Here is a 19543-nt window from a genome sequence, read left to right on the forward strand (position 1 = left end):
GTTTGCTAGGTATCATCAATAGGTTGATAGCTGGTAGGTATCCATGGCTTGTAGCAAGCGCTTAATTTTGTTGACACCCAGGGTCTGGTTCAGGAGATCTGTAATGACCTGTATTACTACTGAACAGGTTTTAAAATTAAAAGAAACAACCAATACTACTTGGTACTTTGGGGGAAGATATTAAACCATCAATCAAATGGGTCAGTATGCCCTAAGAGGAATGAGACATTTTCTAACATTTAGAGGTAACTTCCAGAGCAAATATGTAAGGAGTTCAGTGAGTGTCAAAATTTCTTAGGTAAGTAGACACAGAAAGGGAATGAAAAGAATGCATGTTGATAGCATTACACTATTATTTTTCTCCTGTTTCTTATAATTATTTTTTGTAGCACAAATACACAATAAAACAAGGAGTGAATTGATCTTCTGGTCAAATACACTTTCTGCAGCCAATCCTAATATTAAATTAGAGGAACAGTGAAACTCTAAAGGTCCCAGGAAGGACATATTTTGTGGTAGCTTTATTTAAAAATGGGGCTGTATACTTTTCAAATATGGTTTCATCTAAATAACTAAACATATTTATTTTGAATTTATCTTTAAATATATCTAAAATGACCAACTCAAGATCTTTCAATCAGGAGAACCAGTGAAGGCACTTATAATTGACTCCATTAGAATTAGAATTTAACATCATAACTACAAATTAGAAATAAAGCACACTTAGTACCTATAGGTGAAGACAACATAATGTCATTAAAAGACATTTAAAATCTGTGTTTAGACAGTGTTTAAAGTTGACTCTGTGACATAGACAATGGCACAACAATATCAGAGAAAACTGACAAAAACATTACAAGTTTCTCATTGCAAAAAAACCCACAAAAACAAACAAAAAAACAACTAGATATATGCTATTGATGCATTACCATTTCTTCCTTGTAATACAATTCCTGGGATGGAAAACTAAAAAGAAGACTAAGCCTAGAGATTATTTTTTTTTCACTGTCAGATGATTACATATCATATCAACTATAACAATAACTGATTTTTCCCAGAAGACCCAGTAAACTTGATTGGTCATTGTTAAGAACTTAATGTTGGATCCTCCCCAAAATTCATATATTGAAAATCTAATACCCACTGTGATAGAGTCAAGAAGTGGAGTCTTTGTAAGTTAATTAGGTCATGAGGGTATTGACCATATGGATAGAAATGGTGCACTTATAAGAGACAGGAGAGTTTCCTCTCTCTCTCTCTCTCTCTGTTCTCCATCTTATGAAGACACAAGGAGAAGATGGCCATCCACAAATGACGAAGCTGGCCCTCATTGACATCAAATCTTCGATCACCTTGATCTTGGACTTTCCAATCTCCAGAGCTGTGAGCAATGAGTTTCTCTTGTTTAAGCCACCCAGTCTATGGTATTTTTGTTACCGCAATCTGACCCAAGACAAGTGTTGCCCATCTTGTAGGAAGGAGCCACCGAATACAATGACTATCATCACACGATTCCAATGAAAACCATCTCTACTTGTTAGTCTGCTAGATATGGCACTGGCAAAACAAGGAAATATCTCTGGAGGTACCTGAGGTAAAGGAATTAGGGAAAAGTCTAGCCGGGCTCGGTGGTTCAGCCTGTAATCCTGCACTTTGGGAGGCTGAGGTGAGTGAATTGCCTGAGCCCGCGGGTTCGAGACCCGCCTGGGCAACTTGGCGAGACCTCATCTCTACAACAAATCAAAAAATTAGCCGGGCGTGGTAGCGCGCGCCTGTAGTTCCAGCTACTTGGAAGGCTGAGGCAGAAGGATCGCTGGAGCCCAGCAGGTTGAGGCTGCGGTGGCTGGGAGCGACCACTGCACTCCAGACAGAGTGAGACTCCAACTCAAAAATAAATAAATTAATTAATGAATTAAAAAAAACAACAACGAGGAATTAGGGAAAAGTCTAAAAGTCTCATTTTGGAATAAAGAGAAAAAATTGAAACAAAAAGCCAGTCTACAATTTTTACTGCTCAATGTATCAGAGTGCAGAGTGTAATTTGTAGGGTTGGTTTTTTTTTCATTTCTTTAAAAAAATCTTTTTTCTTTTTTAAAAATTATTTTATTTTTAAAATGTGAGGTGCAAATGATGGTTATGTTCATTCATGGTCATCATGCAGGTAAAGTGTGGGTACCTTTATTGATGTTATATGCCCCTTCCCTGTAGTGTCCCACCACTGCCAATTCCTTTCTTATAGCATAAAAAATCTTTTTTTCTGAGTGATATTCCATTACAGAGAAAGCCCTGTTATAAAATGTGTGGAAAGCAAAAGAAAAGGCATACAAAGTTTTGACGTATAATGAATACAAATAGTCATTTACACATTCATTCATAGACAGAGTGAGGGAGAAAAGCAGGGTTCCTGGAGCAGAGGGAGTCATGGAGGGTATTGACGGATCAGATAAATCAATATACAATACTTACTCTTGCAAACTAGGCATGTATACACCATTTTTAAAAAGGGGAGGAGGCATGTAAATACTTAGAAAACCTATACACGAGATAAACATTTATACTGCCTGGTTAATTCCCTGCTCTTAGCTGGCAGAAAATAAATTTTCTTTGTATAGGGAAAACAATCCTTCATCTCTCAATATTTAAGGTTCTTGGAAATAATTTTGTAGAGATTAAAATGTTAACATTGTTAAAAAAAAATTCACTGGTCTTCTATTTTATCCTATGGATGTAATCTCCACCCCTACACCACACTGATCCCAGATAAAACTATTATAACAACAGCAATAACTGGTCTTCTATAACAGGTTGAAGAGGCCATGGAGCTAGGAATCCACTTGGCTTCCAAGGTACTAACTACTTTTGAGGCAGTGTCTGTGTGCAGAACCAGGAGAGATGGATGAGGCAAGTTTCCACTCTTATTAGAGCTGCAGTGTCCAAGGACTCAGGGAGCCACTCTGAAGAATGTGCTGCTCTCCCTACCATTGCAGGGAACAACACAAACCTTTAAGATAAATATGGACTCTGGGTTGGGTTGAAGGTCTGGACCTGTCTTAAATGCAGATTACTAGTTTTCTATCAGAAAATAGAAAACACCAGACTTCAGTTAGATTAATTATACATGAAAGCAGTGCTCTCAATTGAGGATAGACTTTAAAGGTAAAACTACTAGAACAGAATCATGCTTTTTCCCTTTGCATCACAGGGAACTATTTCACTGCTGAGCCACTGTCACACTGAAGTGATTCACAGAAGAATGTAATGCTTAATGAGCCAAATATGAAGATAATTATGCCAGTTCTATTTGGGACACACACAAAATAACAGACCATATTTGTAGACTCTTGATGGACACTCCAGGGCAGGGAAAGAAAGATTTTCTTTTTTGATAGTTGAACTGGATTTTACTATGACTAAATACCTCTGAAGTAACACATTGCTTTTCCACCCAATTAAAACCAAAAAAGTTAGTCAAAAGAGCACATTCCTAATTTCAGAAGTTCCAAAAGAAATTTTGTGTTGCTTTGAAACTCCAACTAGATTTTATCTTTATGACCTCCAAGGGAATAATCAGATCTGTCATTTCTTAAACATTATATACTTATACGACTGTATCTTTTCATAGATGCTATTTTTGTGTGAATTAATGTTTCCGATAAACCAAAACAATAGTACAATTGTAATTCCTAATAAAAGTAGGTCTTAAATGACAAAAGCAGTTGAAAAAAGAATTACTTCTAGATTTACTTACTAGACTTTATTAAGTTGTTAGATATTACAGATTATCATTGGTAAATATTATTAATCAGCTTATTCAAGCAAGTTTTGAGAGCAAGAGCAAAAGTCAATATTATTCTGTGTCTTGAAAAAAAAATTCTTAAAAAAAGCAACTGAGATGAATGTATTTGGGGCATCTTTATTAGGGAAAAAGCAAAAGGGAACAGAGTGGTCCAAATAAATGTATTCCTGGAATAATTGCATATTGAGCAGGAAGAGACTTGCAGAGATCATGCAATTTAACTCATATTTTACAGACAAGAAAGGTGTCAATCACAGAATCTAAGTATCTTGTCTAGGTTTACTCAAGTAGTTAATAGCAGAGTTGAGGTTGGGGTCTAAAAAACATAGCTCTTAAAATAGTTCTTTCTCTCATACAATATAGAGATTCAAGTGAAAAAAAAAATCTGACTTTTAAACCCAAACTTGTCTTAAACTATTTCTTTCCCTCTAGATAAAACTTCCTCTTTTTTTTTTTTTTTTTTGCATAAACAGCTCGAAGTGTAGAAAGGTAAAAATATCCCAAGGCACTTCAAGAATTGGTTGAAATCACAAGCTCATTGTAATCATCATCACAAGCTCTGGAGTTCTGAGAAGGCTCCTCTGATCACAGAAAGGGCAACTGAAATATCTATCTTCGAGGGAATTTAGATTTGGCTCCACAAGAGAGCACATCAAAGACTAGGAGAATTGAGTTTAGATCAGATTAGTGCCAAGTGGGTACACAATTGATTGGAAAAGTGATTCCTAAAATCAGATTTTAGACATACAAGTAGGATAACTAGTTATCTAAAGTACTGTCATAAAATTTATTCCAAAAATACTCTCAGAAAAAAATTTTGTTAAAGTAAGGTTAATTTTAGAATTATCAGATATTCTATGAAGAGAGTAGAATGAGCAGGAGATGATGTGTATAGTGTTTACTGGGAGAGGGGACATGGTATCATGACATCTAAGACTTTGGATGCACAATCATGTGAACTGTTCCTCAGAGGATCTTGAGTTTAGTATCTGAGAGAAGTCCATAAGCTCGACAGCTGAACATTGCTCTAATTTTTAAAAACATTCTGATTAAGTCTGGGCAGTAGAGAGTTTGTTCATTAAGGTGCTGATGCTGATGAGACCCAAATTAGCTAAGCCATGTAATAACCCAAGAGCATCTGCTTAAAATACCACATAATTTCTACCATTCTGAAAAGTGGGCATCTAAAAACAAAAAGACCAAAAAAAAAAAAAGAGGTCAATAGGGACAGCTCAGACAAAAGAAGCATCTTATAACCCAGGAGCATATGATCTTTTAAGAGTCACCTGGGATTTCAATCGAATTCCCACCACCCAAACCATCACAGAGTTGGAAATCACAGCATCAGGATCAACTAACTGCACATAGCCTCAAAAGCTTAGGGGCAGAAGAATGAAAGACAGCATTTCCTTAAATCATAAAAATTACAAAGCTAACTAAAATTATCTCTGTATGTCATTTGCACCATTCCTCTTCTGTCATAAAATCAACCACTCCTAAAACAATCATGATTTCCTTTTAAAAAAAATGCCTTAACTTACTAATTACACAAAGTCTTTGTGAATAGCAGGACTGATTTACCACTCTCAGAACTAAATGGCATTTAAATTTTAGGAAAACATTTAAATTGGGCATCAGATTTCCATTTTCTTTTCTTTTTTTTTTTTTTTTTTTTTGAGTTGGAGTCTCACTCTGTCACCCAGACTGGAGTGCAGTGGCCGCTCCCGGCCACCACAGCCTCGACCTGCTGGGCTCCAGCGATCCTTCCACCTCAGCCTTCCAAGTAGCCAGAACTACAGGCACGCGCTACCACACCTGGCTAATTTTTTGATTTATTGTAGAGGTGAGGTCTCACCAAGTTGCCCAGGCGGGTCTAGAACCCACGGGCTCAGGCAATTCACTCACCTCAGCCTCCCAAGGCACGGGATTAGAGGCTGAGCCACCGAGCCCCGCCAGATTTTCATTTTCATATAGTAATATGTTCATCACACCTTGCAACTTTGTCATTTTCTCTGACCTCTTATCCTTACCTATTCCTCCTCTGCCTACTTTCTCTCAAAATATAACTCTTCTCAAAAAAAGAATCTTAAAAAAATTATTTTTTTAAATAAAACTACATTTCCTTTATTTCATAATCTAAAATAATTCATATTTGTACACAAAAAAACTCACTCTAAGCAATGGGTAATGCCATCCTACATCTCTCAAGGAAACAGGAAAAGTACAAACACACATTGTTTCACTAACATAAAGTGCACCATTTCCTCCAAAGGGTAAAGAAGGTTGCATTCAGGTTTTTATTATGAGGTATTTGATGCACATAAAATTTTCAATAATAAGCATTGATTAAACAACATATGTATTATAAACATTAACAAAGGAACCCATTACACAGCCTAAAAAACGTAAAATGTTCCCAACACCATGGCTTTGCAATACCCTGATACAGTCCTCATCTGAAACTGAATGGTAATAACCACTGACCATCACTTTAGGCTGGATTTTCTTTTCTTTCCTTTTTCAGATCACTCTCTCCTTTATGTTTATTGTACTACCATATGGATATACAACCATAGACAACACACTGTTTAGTTTATTGGTCTTTGATCTTATAAAAATAGCAGCAAAATACACGCATTGTTCTGATTCTTCCTTAAAAATACTCTGATATATGACTCACATACCATAAAATCTACCAATTTAAAGTGTTAAATTTAATGCTTTTAGTTTATTGACAGAGTTATGTAATTATCACCACAATCTTTGTTTAGAACATTTCATCACCCCAAAAAGAAATCCTGAACCCACTAGCAGTTGCTCCCCCCAATCCTATTCTATCCCTTGGCAACCATCAATCTGTTTTCTGTCTCTATGTATTTGCCTATTATACTGAATATTTCATATAAATGGAATAATACAGATTGTGATCATTGGTGACTGGTTTCTTTTACTTAATAAAATATTTTCAAAGTTCATCAATGTTGTAGCATTTCTTGGTGCTACATTCTTCATTTTATTGTCAAGTAATATTCCATTGTATGCTCAGGGCACTTGTAATCCCAGTACTTTGGGATGCCAAGGTGGGAGAGAATTCCTTGAGGCTTGGAGTTTTGAGACCAGTGTAGGGAACACAGGAGAGGCAGTCTCTACCAAAAATTTAGAAAGTTAGGCCAGTGTGGTGGTTTATGCCAATAATCTCAGCACTTTGGGAGGCCAAGGTGAGAGGATTGCTTGAGCCCATGGGTTCGAGACCAGCCTGGGCAACTTGGCAAGACCTCATCTCTACAATAAATTAAAAAATTAGCCAGGTGTGATAGTGCATGCCTGTAGTTACAGCTACTTGAAAGAAGTATCTGTATCACCTGAACCTAGCATGCTGAGGCTGTAGGTTAGCCATGAGCATGCCACTGCCCTCCAGCCTCAGTGACAGAGTGAGACCACGACTCAAAAAAAATTATCTGGGCATGGTGGCAAGCATCTGTAATCTTAGCTACTTGGAAGGCTGAGGCAGGAGGTTTCCTTGAGACCAGGAGTTCAAGGTTGCCGTGAGACATGATCATGCCACTGTACTCCAGCCTGGGTGATGAAGTAAGAACCTATCAAAAAAATAAAATAAAATCCATTTTCTGAAAAGTCCATAGTTTATTTTTCCATTCATCAGTTGATAGTTGATGAACATTTGGGTCATTTTTTTTGTTTTTTGAGTTGGAGTCTCACTCCTGTCTCACCCAGACTGGAGTGCAGTGGCCGCTCCCAGCCACCTCAGCCTCGGCCTGCTGGGGCTCCGGCGATCCTTCCGCCTCAGCCTTCCAAGTAGCTGGAACTACAGGCACGCGCTACCACGCCCGGCTAATTTTTTTATTTTATTGTAGAGATGAGGTCTCGCCAAGTTGCCCAGGCGGGTCTCGAACCCACGGGCTCAGGCAATCCACTCACCTCAGCCTCCCAAAGGCACGTGATTACAGGCTGAGCCACCGAGTCCGGCTTATTTGGGACATTTTAGCTATGATGAACAAGCTTTTGTATGAAAATGTATTTTCATTTCTTTTACATGTAGTATAACCTGGGGTAAAACAGGTAGGTCATATGGTAGTCCTGATTAACTTTGGGGAAGACCCAAATTATTTTCCAAAGTGGCTGTATCAGTCTACATTCTAACGTATGAGGGTTCAGATTTCTCCACATCATTGCAAATACTTGTTATTATCTGTCTTTTTGATTATAGCAATCTTAAAGGGTATGAAGTTGTATCTCATTACAATTTTGACTTCTATTTTCCTAATGGTTAAGAACGTTGAACATATTTTCCTGTGTTTATTGTCCATTCATATTCTTCTAATTGCTTTTTTTGAACTTAATATTGTTTTTAAAATGTACCTTGACAATGCTTGTGCTTAGCATTCATGCGTTTTCATTGCAGTATTCTATTATGTGACTATATCATTATTTACTTATCCGATCTGTCAATGGACGTTTAGGTTTTTTATTTTGTTTTGTTTTCCTATTGGAAACAATTCTGCTATGAATATTCTTCATATATCTTCCAGAATACTTTAAACAATCAGCCTTCTCTATTATCAGCTAAGTAATGCCCATATAGAAAAAACTGCCTTTATATAGGCTATCAAGAGGCATAATTGCACATGCTAAATATAATCCAGGCACCCAGTACTGCTTGTGTGCATGTCAGTGTGTTATAAATATGAGGCCTGCTAAGCAGATGGGACACAATATATATTTCCTGAATAAAGGAATAGATTAGTATATCTGTATGTATGCATAAGCATACATAAAGAAAGTAATATATAAAAGTTGGGAGGTAATTGTGTCAGCCCTGAATAAGGAAGACCATGATAATATCATATTTTTTTTAGTTTTAAGTCCTAAAAACTAAACAAAGATACAGATAAATCTGAAAAAGAACTGATTAGAAATATACAAATAACCTGGGGGGAGGAGGAGGGACTAGAAGAAAGGTTAAAGAGACTAGACTCACGCAGGCTAAAATAAAAAAGAACTTTATATCAGCATATTGGATTAGAAGGGGTTAAAGTGGAAGTAAGTACATGGCTGTTCATCACTTCTGGAGACAGCAAGAGGGAATGGGGCTTCAATTATAGAAGCAGGATTTTAGGTCAAAAGTTGTTAGTGTTCTGAGACACATATATATGTAACCAAAGGGATTTGTGGACTCCTACTCTGGCATTCTTTCAAAAGGTAGAGCAGAGAGAAAATCTAAGATGAGTTAATTGAGCCATACTCACAGGCAGAGATGTTTACTCTATCAGTGATATCCAATTCCTTTGACTATGTCTTCCTTGGGAGTCCACGTTTTAAAGGATTTGGCCTACCAAACAGCATTGGTTGAATAATAGTTCTCCCAATGCTTTTAATAATCGGAGACATATAGAAATTTTCACCAGAACATGAGCCAAAGAAAATATGCATAAATATGTTCTACATGTTTTCCACAGAAAAATGAAAATCAATATACCTGTCTACCAATAGTAGATCTAATAAATCAAATGACATATTCATAGAATAGAATACTATACTGCAGTAAGAAGGGACCATCGATCTATCTACTAACATGTATAAATTTTAATTTGTATTGCATAAAAAATGCTGCAGAAGAATATATTCTGTAAGATTCTATTTTTGTAAATTTTCATAAATCATAGTCATAAAGCAATGCAATATATATTACTCACAAGCACATAAATGTACACTAAAATATAAAAATAAAATGGAAGGATATTAAATTCCTGAGAGGAGCTGCATTTAAGATGGCGAAGAGAAAGAAGGAGGAAAGGAGTATGAAATAAAAGGCACTTTAGTGTTAACTACATTATTATTTCTCTTATTAAAATACATAAGCAGATATAAAAAATAATCCTACCTAAAATTTAATAAATAGTAATTATCAAGGTTAAAGATAGACATACAAGTGTTTGTTTTTCTTTATTCACAAATTATCAGCTGGGTGCAATAGCTCAGGCCTGTAATCCTAGTATTTTAGGAGGCAGAGGCAAAGGATTGCCTAAGTCCAGGGGTTCGAGACCAGCCTGGACAACTTGGTGAGACTTGTCTCTACAGTAAATCAAAACATTAGCTGGGTGTGGTTGCGCGCACCTGTGGTTCCAGTTACTTGGAAGGCTGAGGCAGAAGGATCAAGTGAACCCAGCAGGTTGAGGTTGCAGTGGCCATGAGTGAGCCACTGCACTCCAGCCTGGGTAACAGAGTGAGACTCCTACACACACACACACACACACACACACACACACATTATCCAAATCTCTGATTAATCTATTGAAACAAACTGAATGCTTATATCCCATTCAAATACATATGTAGACATCCTAACCCCCAAAGTGATAGTATTAGGAGAAGGGGGCCTCTGGAAATGCTTAAGTCATGCAGGCAGAACCCTCGGGAATGAGATTTTGCCTTAATCAAAGGGGCACCCCAGATATCCTTTGTCTCTTCTACCATGTGAGGTTACAGTGACAAGATGATTGTCGATGACAAAGAGGTCCTTCACTAGGCACTGAATCTGCTAGTGCTTTGCTCTTGGACTTCCCAGTCTCCAGAACTATGAGAAATACATTTTTGTTCCTTGTAAGCCAAGTAGTCTCTAGTATTTTGTTGCAGCAGCCTAAACAAACTCAGGCATCCATCATTACCAATACAACCTACTGAATTTCAAAAGCTCCAGCCAAAATCAGTGACATGCATTGTGAGTAAATATGCTTTGTGAAATTCTGAAAATTATGCACATGCCCCAAAGGCTTTGTAAACTCATGGCATCCTAGGACCCCAAGTTAAAATCAAGTCAGTAACAGTAGCCTCTCTCTTAAATCTCATCTAGCTCTAGAACAGCACAGTTCTACACACTAACAAGTAAATGATACTCTCCAAATTATGGGTCTATTCCCAGTATCACTTCTCTCTCTTTAAAAACAAAATGAAACGGCTGGGTATGGTGGCTCAAGCCTATAATCCCAGCACTTTGGGAGGCCAAGGTGAGGGAACTGCCTGAGCCCACAGGTTTGAGAACAGCCTGGGCAACTTGATGAGACCTCATCTCTACAATAAATTTTTAAAAATAAGCCAGGCGTGGTAGCACATGCCTATAGTTCCAGCTACTTGGAAAGCTGAGGCAGGAAGTTTGCCAGAGCCCAGCGGGTCGACACTGGGGTGACCTGTGAGCATGCCACTGCACTCCAGCCTGGGTGACAGAGTGATACTCCAACTGAAATAAAAAACTGAAACAATGGCAAAAATATTGCTTTATTTGTAGTTATCCCTTAAGATTTGCTTTGTTTCTACTTGCTACCCCACCAGCAAGGATAACTGGTTCCCATACTTTCCACTCTTTTCCACCTTTACATCTGGTTCCCAAATTCTTTGAACAAGATTACAAAACAGACTACACACACTGTATACTTTTCGGTTGCTTTGGTCAGAGAAGTCAGAGAAGCATATTTCTGAAGAAGGAGCAGTGTATTTGGTTTAGGGGAGAAGAAGAATACGTGGGTAGATCTTGGAAAGGAGGGCAAAGAGAGGCGATGCAACCCATAAACTACAAAAATAAAGGCTAGATAATATCAAAATCTTAAATAACCACTTTAAAAAATTTGTATTGAAATAATTCTAAAAGTAGAAAAAAGAGAATGTAGATAACTTAAGACCGTCTTTGAGGAGAACAGCATGACTTCAAATAAAACATTTGTATGGTGTCACTTATTTCAGCTTAAAATTCAGACTATTTTAGATTTTTACATTTTCAAGTAAAATTAACATACAAGTATAATCCAACAAGATGTGGCATGTTCAGCCTGGGATTCCTCCTACACTTGTACAGTGTTACTTAGGACAGCACAGCACTTCTTGGGAAGCACAAAGTAAACAAATAAAGGTATCTGCAGGGCTCATGCTGGATACAGGAGGGAAGAAGGCACCCAGAGGCTGAGCCTGAAGGGGATGGTCTGGAGTTGGTACAGCTGGGAGGGGCAGCAGAAGGTTAGGAGAAAAGTTGGAGGAGTTACTATCAGTTTTCCCATTTTACATCTTGGGTATATCTGGTGTAAATGCTGTTTTCCTTCTATCCATTGATGATGTGACACAGGAAAGATTATGATCAATACAGTGGCTTCTAGGAGATTGTTGAAGCCCTCAACATACTAGAGTGGTGCTACTGGTGGGTCACCACCAAATGACTAGCCAAGTGACACTTAGGAGCTGAGAGAGAAGTACAAAGGTCTGGTGCAAACAGAGAAGGTTTTCAGACAGAAATCAGTCATTTCATTTGGAGCAAGGCTATTATTTCCACATTAGCAACACAACAAAATGTTCTTCCTTGTGATCAGATTTTATTCCAGATTTGTATGCAACTGATAGGAGCAAAAAAACATAAAATTCCATAAACAATGTCTATGAAGTGGTCCAAGACCAAAAAATAAGACATTATTTCTTGCTGCATGTTCCATAGAAGGCTTTTTCAAGAGAACAGAATTTGAGTTAGGTCATGATGAGTAGGCAAAATTTAAATTTGATACATTAGTAGGATGAGAAATGGCATGAAAAGCATGGGAATTAAGTAATTTGCAAGAAAATGCAGGATACAATAGTTCACTTTGGCTCTTAGGGGGCATGGACAGGGAAAAAATAAGAGAGGAAAGTTATGTCAGGGTCTCCTTATCCAGGGACATGAATGTTAGCATAAGAATTTTAGCCCCTTGTCTGAGCCAACTGAGGAGGTCCTAAAATGGCGTGGTAAAATCCATGTTTCAGAAAAATTTCTCTGACAGCAGCAATATTATTGCTACTTATGATGTCCATAAAGCGTTCAAAGAAACAAGGGGAAAAATGGTTTTATATTTATTCTGACAGTTTAAAAGGTTACTGCCATTATGCATGGACTTTTAAAATCTGTTTTTTGTTGATTGTACTGACTATGCTGACTGTATACGGAACAAACTACAGCGAAATACATATAAAACACAATGGAGATTGTAAATTACTTGAACCTGTAATCAAATGACAATTTCGTCTATACCCATGCACTAGTGCTTCTTTTGGTTCCATTTACCAAGAAGATGAACAACAATTATTTCGGGCAATTAATTCAGATCTTTGGCAAGGCCACAAGAGTTTTGCTGAATAGGAGAATATAGTTACAACGTAAAAGATTAAAAACATCATTTGCCATGCTGCAGGTTCAGGACTCTGTGTGTGTGTATTTGTGTCATTGAAGCTAGTCTTTCAGAAATTGCCCTAACCGCCAGAAATCCATCCACAGTTTCATAGACACTTTAGCAAGCTGGACTCTGATATCAGAGTAGTAGTTTCATTAGACCCTTTCACTTTCGAAGGATCCACAGCATAAACTTTCAGAGCCGGCAACATAATCCTTCTCATCAAATATTTGGGCGACAGGTGGAAAATTGTTCTGCCAGCTGAAGAAGACAAAATCCATTCCTTCTGGCAATTTTCTGCAATGAAAACTCCAGAAATGAATGTGCAATAACTTGTGGAAATAAATTTCAAATATTATCACACAAAGGCAGTGTGCTCAAAATCTCTAACTGTAAACTAACTCCTGCTTATCTGAATTTTAAAATGTTGATTTCTCTTTATGTTTGAATTGCCACTAAAGAAAGAGAAAATATTTTCAGACATAAAAAGTCAGAGAAATGCTAAATTCAAACAAAGTAAAGCAATGTTGAAAACTATACTTAGTAGTATCTCTTGGGTCAGGATGCAAGGACCACAAGATCATTTTCTACCATCATCTCATTTCTAGAAACGGCAAGACTATCCCCTTTGATTAGAATGCTGTACTCAAGAAAGTCTAGACATGTGTATCGGGCTTTGACTCTTTGTAGTTGGTTACAGCAACTTCCTTCTGCTCTCTGATAAGAGATGGATCACTCTGGCATACCTGATAATGGTTCTTTTACAGATTTCTCTCAAAAGTCCTCATTTGCTCCCTCCCTAGCTGTGTAAGAGTCTGCCAGATGGGCACGTGATATGGCATGGGAGGCTGAAAAGGTTTGCAGCAAGTCAATGAAAGAGAGAAGATTGCATACTAGCAGTCTGAGTCTGCAGTCTTGCCACTGAACTATTTAACCATTCTTTCCTGCGTGGGCATGTCAGAGGTCATGTGGCTGAGAGTCACGTGACTGATGAGATGTGTGATGCATCCAGTTGAGGCACAGATAGGGAATGAGGGTTCTACTTTTGAAATACCACACGAAACAACTTAATCAAATCTTTCTTTCATTTGGAGGATATTTCCCTTCTTTTCACCAACAATTTTCTTATGTGGCATGTGTGTGTTTCATGATAACCAACTGACTCCAATTTATTTAGTTGGAATTATGTAAAATCCATTGGTGGAGTGCAAGTTTGCAATAGATTAAACATGTTAAACAGATCAATGATGTAAACAGAACCAGTTTAAACATTGTTTAGTTTTAAAAAGCAAACTCCATGAAAGAACCAGTTTAACAGGCAAAAAGAACCACTTTAACAGGTAAACAACTATTATAGACACACCATTCACATTAAACAGTTTCTTTAATACCTTCTCCAGCTAGGCTCTGTGATAGAAATTGGTAATATTCAGTGCTCAAGGAAGAAGAAAAAAATCTCTTTCCCTCAAGTAGCTGGCATTTTGGGGAAAAGATAGACAATGCACACATTTTTAACAGGTAAAGTATATTGTGTTAAATTATAGGTAAATACTGTAGGGAAAATTAAGCAGTGGAGAGGGATTAGGAAGGTTAGATGAAGGGGAATTGCAATTTAGGATAGTTTGAGTACAAAGGGCCCAAGAAGGTCAAGGACAAAGGCGGTAAGGAAGCAACACATGTGGATATTTAGGGAAGGGCATGTCATGCACAGATAATAGCAAATGTGAGGCCTGGAGGTGGGAGCCTGTCTGGAACACTGGAGAAAATACAGAAAACAAGTGTGCAACAAGGGGGAGTATGGCAGGAAAGTGTGAGAGGGAAGGTGGGAAGGTGTGAGAGGGAAGGTGGAAAAGCAGAGAGAGAAGGAAGAGTTAAGAAAAGAGAAAGGGCTGGGCTCCGTGGCTCAGCCCGTAATCCCGTGCCTTTGGGAGGCTGAGGTGAGTGGATTGCCTGAGCCCGTGGGTTCGAGACCGCCTGGGCAGCGAGACCTCATCTCTACAATAAATCAAAAATCAGCCGGGCGTGGTAGCGCACGCCTGTAGTTCCAGCTACTTGGACAGCTGAGGCGGAAGGATCACCGGAGCCCAGCAGGTCGAGGCTGCGGTGGCCGGGAGCGGCCACTGCACTCCAATCTGGGCGACAGAGTGAGACTCCAACTCAAAAAAAAAAAAGAAGAGAGGAAGGAAATGGAGGGCCTTTGAGGACCCTGGACTTTGAGCTGGTGTTTGCATGACATCATGAACCCTTGGAGGCTCCAGGAAGAGTAGTTCATGATCTCACCGTCTTCACTGAGGCCTATCCTGACAATCCCATTGAATACCACCATCTCTGCCCTTCTTCCTTCCTGATTCCTTATACCCTAACCCATTTGCTTTTTCTTTTCCAGTAATACTTTTCCCATTTCAGATCATGTACATATTTCTAATACACACTGTTTAGCTCCTGTCTCCTCTACTAGGATGTCAAGTATACAAAGTCAGGACTTGTATACAGTCTACTCTCTGAGGAATCTCAAGCTTTTACATGAGTCCCCAGCACTGAACAGGTGCTCAGTGAGACTGTGAACTTTGTAAGTTACTCATAGAGTTACTAAAATAGATCTTAAAAATGCTAAGACCCGGCCAGTTCGGTGGCTCAGCCTGTAATCCCAGCCCTTTGGGAAGCTGAGGTGAGCGGATTGCCTGAGCCCGCGGGTTCGAGACACGCCCGGGGAACTTGGCGAGACCTCATCTCTACAATAAATCAAAAATTAGCCGGGTGTGGTAGCGTGCGCCTGTAGTTCCAGCTACTTGAAAGGCTGAGGTGGAAGGATTGCCGGAGCCCAGCAGGTCCAGGCTGCGGTGGCCGGGAGCATGGCCACTGCACTCTAGTCTGGTTGATGACAGAGTGAGACTCCAACTCAAAAATAAAAAAAAGAAAAGAAAAAGAAAAAAGCTAGCCGGGCTCGGTGGCTCAGCCTGTAATCCCGTGCCTTTGGGGGGCTGAGGTGAGTGAATTGCCTGACCCTGCGGGTTCGAGATCCACCTGGGCAACTTGGCAAGACCTCATCTCTACAATAAATCAAAAATCAGCCGGGCGTGGTAGCGCACGCCTGTAGTTCCAGCTACTTGGACAGCTGAGGCGGAAGGATCACCGGAGCCTAGCAGGTCGAGGCTGCAGTGGCTGGGAGTGGCCACTGCACTCCAGTCTGGGTGACAGAGTGAGACTCCAACTCAACTCAAAAAAAAAAAAAAAAAAGCTAAGAACCATTTCAAAACAGCTCTAGACAGCTTCTAAATTTTGAATGATAAAAGGAAATTTGAGGAAAGGGTACCAAGAGGAAAGAGTTCTTTATAGAAGAAGAGAAAGGGTGAAATGAGGTTGAAAGTTCTCACCCTGAATGAATCACTGTGAGAACAAAACTAAAATAATGACCTGCCATGTTTTCTCTTCAAGATTTCAATGCTCTCCAAGGTTTAAGAAATTGCTTTTGGTCACATGATAAGAACCCTATCTAATATTTACAAGGGAAGAATGTGTAATCTAAGTTCTTAGTAAATCTAATTAGACTTCTTAGGGATAATGGTGAAATTTTCTTTCTTTTCTTTTCTTTTTTTAGTTTTGTTTTGTTTTGTGAGAAAACAATATTTACTGAGAGGACAAAAAGGCTCCCATAGTGGAAGGGGACCCAAGGAGGTTACCTGGTTAAATTTTCTAAGAACCAACAAGAATGTAGCCAGGTAGTTAATGAAATGACTGCAGGCCTGATTACTCTTTTAATGTCTAATATGTGGAAAGATTGACTTCCTTTCCTTAGTTGTTGTTTCTATGTGGCCCTCAGAATTCATGGTAAATTGAGGTACAGTACCCCACAAAGACACCTGCAACCTGATTTCAATAGTATAATAGATATAGATATTTTTATAGAAAAACTTCCTTAAATTATACCCTTCTAATGATATATAACAATACCTAGACTGATACAACTCTGTATTTTTTAAAAAGGGGAGCTCAGCTGGGTGTGGTGGCACATGCCTGTAGTTCCAGCTACTTGAAAGGCTGAGGCGGAAGAATTGCCTGAGCCCAGCAGGTCGAGGCTGCAGTGGCCGTGAGTGTGCCACTGCACTCCAGCCTGGGTGACAGAGTGAGACTCCAACTCAAGTAAATAAATAATAAAAAGAAGAATTCACCAAGCAATTAAAAATGCACATAAGACTGGGGGAAGATCAGACTGTTAAAACTAGTTAAACAACCCCTGTCTTACTTTTTATTATTATTTTTTATTTACTTTTTTTGAGCTGGATTCTCACTCTGTCACTCAGGCTAGAGTGCAGGGGCACGATCACAGCCACACCAGCATCAACCTGCTGGATTCAGGCGATCCTTCCACCTCAGCCTTCCAAGTAGCTGGAACTACAGGTGTGTGTCACTACCCCTTGCTAATTATGATTATTATTTTATTTTATTTATTTATTTATTTTTAAGTTGGAGTCTCACTCTGTCACCCAGACTGGAGCAGTCACTGCAGCCTCAACCTGCTGGGCTCCGGCGATCCTTCCGCCTCAGCCTTCCAAGTAGCTGGAACTACAGGCGTGCACTACCATACCCGGCTAATTTTTTTGATTTATTGTAGAGAGGAGGTCTCGCCAAGTTGCCCAGGCTGGTCTCAAAGCCGCAGGCTCAGGCAATCCCCTCATCTCAGCCTCCCAAAGCACGGGACTACAGGCTGAGCCACCGAACCCGGCTCTAATTATTATTTTTAAATTTATTGTAGAAACAAGGTCTCACCATGTTGCCCAGACTGGTCTCAAACCCATAGGCTCAGGCAATCCTCTTGCTTCCACCTCCCAAAGTGCTAGGATTATAGGCATGAGCCACCATACCTGGCCAACAATTCATGTCTTTCAAGAATGCCAGAAAGCTTTTTTTCTACAGGGCATCCAAGGATCTCTAAATTATTTAGATGACTCTTAACCTTATTTGCATAACTATATGAAATGGGAAAGTAAACTGTTAAATTTACACTTTGTATTTTTATTGGGTTTATTGTAGTATAATCTTTGTTAGTTGGTATTCTAAGAGGTGAGGTGTTTGGGTTGGAAGTGTTTTCTGGTTAGAATCATGGCATCTCAGAGTTGAAATAAGATGTAAATATCTCAACTTCTTTTCGATTTTTGCATCCTACCAACATATCACTTGTCTTCTGCTGGACTACATCCATTGTCCTTCAAGACCATCTCCTACTCTTTTGAATAGCCAGACACTCAGAAGTTTCTTGCAGTGGTTAAGTGAACAAGCTTTACAGACAGCTTGAGTTGAGATCCTTCCTACAACAAATGTGAGGTTTTCAGCTATATACATAACCCCTCTGAATCTTTGTTTTCTTCTATTTAGAATAGGAATACACATACAACTTCCTTCCTAGGGTGGTTGCAAAAATTAGTATTTCTATTTTAAGAGAGGACATTTCACTATATTGCCCAAGCTGAACTTGAACTTCTGGATTCAAGTGATCCTCCTGCCTCAGCCTCCAGAATAGCTGGGACTACAGGTGTGTGCCACCATTCCGGTTACAATAATTAAGACTAAATCACATAAAATGCTTATTTTAGTACACACGAGATTATTTTCATTTTCATAATTTCACACATAGTTCCAAAACTTCTAAAGGTTAGTCAGAAATCATATCCATTATACTTACACAAGACTTCACTTTAGTATTTTCTTGATGTCTCAGAATTTTTGCAGCTCTTCATGGTGCTATGTATGGGAGAGATTAGTGAAGAGATGCTCTTAAATTGACCTTAAGATATAATCTAGAAATCGCTTTTGAAAGGGAAAAATCCCTGAAGGTTTGATTTTCCTAAGGGATACAAATCTCTTATATCTGAGAAAAGACTAAAAAATGATTCATTGAGGTCTTGTTAGTTGGAGTCCAGTTAATGGAGTTTTTGCTATATAATTGGCCTTTCCCTCAATTAGTCCAAATTAGTAAAATTTACCATGCATTTGTTCCTGTCAAGAGTGAATTAATAATTTAGGTGTGACATTAAGTAAATACCAGGCATTGATTTATATGTGTCATCTTCAGTAACATCAATTTCCCTGCTAAGTCCTTGACAGTGGCAAGAGAATACAGCATGCAAGGGGATTGGGAAAAAACTTTTGTTTTTCCCGCATGAACCTCCCAGAACAGAAAAATGTGAAAAGTTGCCGCCTTCAAAAAACAAGCAATGGATTCCAACTTATATATGGTGAGCCTGAATTGTCCGGCCAAGCTGAAATGCTGAGCAAGACTGCTGATCTGTACTGAGCATTCCAGTGGATCAGTGGTACCTGAGCTGACTGGTGAGGATGGGGAATCACCTGTTTCTTGGTCTCAGGGCACCCTTATAAGGTAGATAAAAGGCTATTTATCACAAGCCCAACAATGAAGTCTTATTTTGCTTTAAAAAAAAAAAAAAGCCGGGCTCGGTGGCTCAGCCTGTAATCCCCCGCCTTTGGGAGGCTGAGGTGAGTGGATTGCCTGAGCCCGCGGGTTCGAGACCCGCCTGGGCAGCGAGACCTCATC

The sequence above is a fragment of the Carlito syrichta genome, unplaced genomic scaffold (assembly GCF_000164805.1).
Source record: "Carlito syrichta isolate Samal-C Ts95f unplaced genomic scaffold, Tarsius_syrichta-2.0.1 Scaffold302094, whole genome shotgun sequence".
Lineage (NCBI taxonomy): Eukaryota > Metazoa > Chordata > Mammalia > Primates > Tarsiidae > Carlito > Carlito syrichta.